This window comes from Malus domestica, chromosome 11 (assembly GCF_042453785.1).
Source record: "Malus domestica chromosome 11, GDT2T_hap1".
NCBI lineage: Eukaryota > Viridiplantae > Streptophyta > Magnoliopsida > Rosales > Rosaceae > Malus > Malus domestica.
Genome location: NC_091671.1, coordinates 13,507,437 through 13,514,304, shown reverse-complemented (window position 1 = coordinate 13,514,304; position 6,868 = coordinate 13,507,437).

Genomic DNA, 6,868 nt, shown 5'->3' with positions numbered 1-6,868 from the left:
TTTTGCCATGTTTGTATTATTTTACATGTATATATATATATATATATATATTTTTTTTTTTTCTGTACAGTTTTAACTTTTACCCTATTGTCATGTGAAAGCCAGGGATGATTAAAATTCTTTCTGATGACAGTGAATGGTCTTTATATATAAAGATGAAGTCAAAAATGAAGTCAAAAGTTTCACCTTGCTTCTATTTAACTACAACTTGGAGGGTAAATTATTCAATCTTGTCATGTTGTCAATATAAAACACAAGAAATTTTTCAGAGAACACAATCTGATACATTAAGTATTATAATATAATTGGTTGAATTTTTTTTTTCTTTCAAGTTTTTAATCAATTGTATTATGAAACTTAGTGTGTCGGACCGTGTGTTTGACACGAAATCAAATAGAAATTTTTCAGTATACCGGGAACACAATCTGGTACACCAAGTATTATAATATAATTTGTTGGAATTTTATTTTTTTCAAACTTTCAATCAATTGTTTTATGAAACTTAGTATACCGTACCGTGTGTTTGACACGAAATCAAATTGTTTAAGATAATTTGTCAACTTGGTCGGAGACTCGGAGGGTTTCCGTTATCATTTGTTTCAATGTGTGTGTTATAAGTTAAACTGAGATTGCCAAAATTGTTACTCTATAATAACCTTCACGAGCTTAGATGTCAGTTGAATGATGATAGCACCTGCATTAAAGATGAGACATTAACATTAAGGTAATCGACGAATTGTTGGAATAATACTTTAAAATAAGAAATTATTTTCGCACATCCATTTTCTTATTTTTGCACACCTCTATTTATTTTTGTCTCTTGATTGTCTTTTAGATTATTCAATTCAAGTAGATGATGTTTTATCTCAGTGCCGGAAAATAATCATATTTGTGCACCCTAATACGAGTTTGATCTTCACTGATTTCTCCCTCTCCCCCTAACAACTAAGTATCTAGCCTATTAACGTTATCGTTTCATTAAGAAAAAATTGTATTCAATTCAAATGTCATAATATATAATAATGTGTAAGAGGAAATCACTTCCCCATTCCCCCTTTAAAAAACAATGGTCAAATATATGTGGTAGGAAGTTTGTAAAGACAATCTCACAAATCTTGCATAACTTTTGGTGAATATCTTTTTTTTTGTTTGTTCTATGAACAACATAATACAATATTATTGCTCCCTTATTTCAGAATCGTCGTTCTTTATCATTTTTTAATTAATCTTTTGGCCAAATAATGTTTATAATGTTTTTTTTTTCAACAAAAGATATTATCTGCATTAAGAAGGTGAGAGAGTAGGATAGGTCTCACAACGAGTTAGCAATAATGTGGTTCAAATTCGTCTTTGGCAGGAATCGAATATAAAACATCTCGCTTACAAATGAAAGGGAATACGATTAGATCGTAGTACTAAGTGGTAATAATATTTGTAATGTTCTTCAACTTTTTAAATTAATTGATGATCATCGCCATATGGTCCAAAATATTAGAAAATTCAAAATCCCACAGGACATGGCACCGAGTAGCTTGTTATCGAGGGCATTGCTGTATTATCAATGTCATTTATCATGTGTCATAGATTGGGGCCTTCAAACATTTTATTCATTTCAGTATTTGTTTGTAGGCCTCATGTTGTATCTAGAGATTTTACAAACCATAAATTGATTTTATTGATAATCAAATACGGATAGAAACATTAACGTTAGCAGAAAAAAATATTAAATATGGTTACGGGTTCAAAGTTATCCTATTGAAGGACACGTGCTGTCTTGCTACAAGTTCTAGGTGAATAAGATAATTTCATTTTTTTTTGTGAACAAACGAAACGATATAACCTACATTAAAAGTGAGGGGAGTGATTACTTAATAGTACGATCTGGTGATATTTATCTTAATTTGGAAGTGAAAGGTCTAATATTTGAATATTATGGTTGGTGAATTCGATACCAATTAGGTTGCTGATTGTATGGTATAACCGAACTTTCCCCTCCCCTTAGTGTAAAAAGTGTAAAAAAGGTGAAGGGGGGTTGGACTTAGTTTCACAATGGGCTAGTTATGATGTGGTTCAAATTCGCATTTTGCAAGAATCGAACATAAGACCTCTCACTTACAAGTGAAGAGGAATACCACTAAACCGCAGTACTAGATGACAAAATAATTTTTTAATTTAAAATAGATTAAAGATAAACAAAATAATTTTTCATGTTAAGAAACTTAGACATGAAGAAAGTTCTCCTAAACTAATAAGTAACTCATCTTCTATTTTTTCTTTTCTTTTCACAAAGATAAGCCAATGTTATAGCATCAGCCAATGTTATTGTATCAGCCACTAAAATATTAAGGAGTCAAATGGGTTCAAATTGATCCCACCTAAAAACACTCTGTTCTCTAAACACAAGGGCAACCACTTCATGAGTAGCTTTACTACACATCGAGGAGAGAATTTAAACACGACATACCCTTGATGGGAAGCCAGAACACAAATGTTATGGATGATTCCCTTTATACATGGTGCGTGATGTATATTGGGAGTAAGGTAGTTCCAGAACCACTCGGAGTATTGAAAAAAATACATGTGAACATTACAAAAAGTTGATTGTGCCCTTTGATGCTTAATTAAGGATATCTATACATGTGTCTTATAACCAAGGTCTAAAATATCGATATTATCCTAATATTTTCATCGAAATTTCCGTGTTTTTGGACTACCGATATTTCCAATATCATTGATATTTTAGACCTTGATAGGAACTCTATGTGGTACTAAGTCATTCATGTATCTTACCATGCAATATATAAAGTGTAAAATATTGTACTAATTCATTATATATAAATGATTATGATGTGTTTAAACTTCTTTCATTAATTACTACATATTTTCTACACTCACAATGTTTGCCAGCTCACTATATAATCAACTTAAATCAGTTAAATCCATCATGCAATGCATTTCCTTCCAATTTTTTTACAATTTTTGAAATGTAATGTTTTCTAGACAAATTCTCTCAATATCATTCATCATATTGCTTAAGCATAGATCGATATTTATTGAAATGTGTGCAACATGGTTTGACTGAAGACAACAAGCACACTAAGTGAACTACTTTTTTGCGTGCTTGGGACTCTGTCAAATGAACTTCTTTTCCCCCTTAATCTCTAGTAACGGAAGTTTTCCGGTTAGAAAGTTAGAAGGTTAATGAAATTTAGAAGTTCTATTCATATGTTTTTTGGTTGTCAAAACAATGCAGTTAAGGACAATTACATGGGCAGGTCTGTACTTCTGCTTCTAAGTGCTAGACTTGATATCATTTTGTCCCAACGCTTTTAGCACGGATATTATTCGGTTCTAAAGGCACTTAAAGTATTTTTCCGAGATTCTCTTGCATTTTTGCTGAGGAATAGTTCCATAAACATTTTCACTATAAACACTTTTAACAATTTTAAAAACACTTCCAAACGAACACTAAATCTCTGGAGCAAGCCAGATCATTGAAGTAGGTGAAGAAAGTTAATTTGAAATACAAGATTGTATTCTATGGATATTTTTTCTCACACACTTCTGCGAAGTTCAGATTGCCAACATGTACAAAGATGGCACCGAAGACGACATCGAAGATGATTAGGGAACAAAGTGCTCATATTCTACTCATTTCTGGAGATGGCTTCTGTGTAAAGAGATATGCAGACATGTTGATACAGCACGTGTAAGTATCTCAATGTGAACTTTTAAAACGATAGAAGGTGCAACATATCTCAAATATTTTTGTTAAAACGATAGGACGTGTTTGGATCAAAACTTGAACTTTGGGCTCAAGGAAGGAGCTGGCCCGAAAGAAGGCCCAAAGGGAAAAATAGCCAGAGCCCAGTCAAAGCCCAGAGGGCAGGGAAAGGCCTTTTCTGACTTGGTGCAGCTCATGAAGACCATTTGCTTACCTACCCAAAGGCCAAGTGGTGTAGACTGATCAGCTACACAGCCCATAAAGCACTTTATGGTGGCATTACATGTAAAATAGCTGATGAGTCATCACCCTCAAACCGCATTCGGGCAAAGCTGCTGCTACAGAAGCCCAAACCGAGTTGTCTATATAAGAAGAAAGAAAATCCAGGAATAAGGACACTCAAACAAACAAACAAATGCAAGCACAAACTCTGCTCAAAGTCAGATTTGCCTTCAAAACAAAGCTGTAGTCAGCCTTCATCCCTCTCGGGACAAGCCTTCATCCCTCGCGGGATAACTCTCCCTCCAAACCTTTGTAATAGCTCTGCTACCCTGTTCAACCTTGCTGTAGTATCGATTCATCTTTTGTAATCTCTCTCTATCCCTCTAAAGCCTTCAGACCCTTGACAAAACTACAAAGATAGGAACCTACAAGATGAGCAGCCTTACCCAATAAGGTTTAACCTTGCCCGACCTTCTTTGCTTTGTTTTTGTCTTTTCAATATGTTGTATACATCCAGTTATATGCAAGTTATTTCTAGCAATATGACTATTAAAAGGCTTTCTCAATACTTGAATCCGATTTGAATATATCTTAAGCGTTCAAATCAGATCCAATTCCTAAGCCATCGGGCATGTAAATCTGATCAATGAAAAGTCCTTGGCCTCAAGGCATAAAAAAGAACTTTATGTGGACTTAACCCATCCACGACAGTCCTTGATAAACGAGAAGTCCGAAGTTACTTAGGGCGCAAGTAATCGACCTACCCTCTAGTTTTATTTCTATTATATTATGATTACCATAGAACGCTTGAGCATGGAATGGATTCTGATGGAAAACCTCAAGGCCTACACCTAAGGCCCCACAAAGACATCCATTTGGATTCATTTCGTTATGCGGTCTAGAGAGTTTAAGTATAAGAATGAACTCTGATGGGAAGCCTCAAAGCCTACATCTAAGGCCCCACAAAGGCACCTATTTGGATCATTCTACTTCTTAGGCTCGGGTAATCAGATGGTATAATAGTTACAAAACTCCGACAATCATGAGAACAAATATGATGTGTTCGGGCACTGGTTTAGTTATTTATGGGAAGCCTCAAGGCCTACACCTAAGGCCCCACGAAGGCACCTGTTATAACTAACACGGTTTCTCGAATATATACATACAACTAAAACTCGACATCCATTTCACATCTGCCATGCTGAAGATGGCAGTGGCACGCCTGAGCACCTAAAAGTTAACCTTGATTATGAGCCTCAAGGCCTACACCTAAGGCCCTACAAAGGCACCTCTCAAAGTTAACTTTGTCCTTCTCTTTCAGCCTTGCCCGACAAGCCTTGCCCGAAGAGTCTTGCCCGACGAGACTTGCCCGACAAAGCCCGACAACAGTCCTCAACCGGCGCCAACCTCCAGGGGAGCTGTGTGCTCGTCGACCAGGAAACATCCCCGACGGAAATTCCTAACGCGAACAGGACGTTTGCAAAGATAACTTTGCAACGGAATAATTGTCTCTAATTCAAATTGAGAACGCTTAGGATGGTTGCCCATGTGTGCAAACATGGTTGACTCCGGCCATTGATGTGGTTGTCTCCACACTTACATCAATGATTAGGAATCATCCACGATATCACCTTATGACCTTCCGCGTTTCTTTGCCTGTTCCTCAATTTCTGTACTAGTTTATGGTCATTCGTTCTATAAATATGTATGTTTAATCTATGAATAAACACCAAATTGTTACGAATTACACTAAGTTGTTCCGCTATTACTTTGGTATTAGCAATCTTGAGATTTGTTTTGGTTTTGTACAGAGTGACATTGAGATTTTCACATGCTAATTTTTCTCTACATAAATTGTAGATCGTGTTTTTAAGTGCAAATGTTGAAATATGAAATTCTTTTCAGTGAAACCCTTGTATCCATGTAGGGTTGTAGAGACTAGAAGATAATGAGGATGCACTGCTTCTTGCTTTTGAGGCAAATTGGAAAGATTGTTTGGAAACGCTTTGTGCTATTTGAACTTTATCATGCTTAGAGCAAGTCCACCATTGTGGATTGCTCGGGGTACAGGCACTAGGAAAGGGTCTAAGGCCCGATGGACAACCCTCCAGCCTTGGAGAGCCCGAGTGAGGGTGGGAGCCCGAGCACAAGGGGGGTGGGGAATTGAAAGGCCTGCAGCTCGAGGGCCAGGCATTTTTTTATTTTTTTGTGTCAGGCCGAGGGCCTGCAGCCCAATTTCCATGTTTTTTTTTATTTTATATTATTTAAACAAACAAAAAAAACTAATATTTTATTACCTATTGTCAGGGGAGGGCTCCAAATGTGGAGATGCAAAAAGTAATTATTATTCATTAATGACAATTACTATTCATTAAAGGCAGTTACTGTTCAATATGATGGATTTAATATTGGATTACCAAGGGGGAGGGCTCTAAGGATGGAGTTGCTCTTAAAAGATCTCCTTTTTGGCGGCTAAGACAGCTTGGAGCAAAATTCAATCCAATTTCCTAACTGAAGCATTTATGACTCTCTAAATTATAGAGCACGTCACAAAACCAAAATGAAAACGAAACTCGCAATTGTAGCAAATTCATCACACTTTATCATACTAAATTCAACATAACTCTATTGAATTACAAGACTAGACTTATATATAGTGTGAAAACTAGAGGTCGGCAAGCAAATAAAAAATCCGAAAAAAACAACCAAACTTATGAGATTGTCGATTTTTCGAGGTTGACAATTTGATGATCATTTTTTTTTAATTTTATAAATTGAGGGTTACACATTGTTTTAATATTTATTTCACCATATTTCATTTGAATCTTGATTGACAAGATCAATCATTATCCTTATAATATTCAACTAAAAAACAGTTAAACTCCAAAGAAATCAATACTTTTAGAACTAGTATTATTTTCT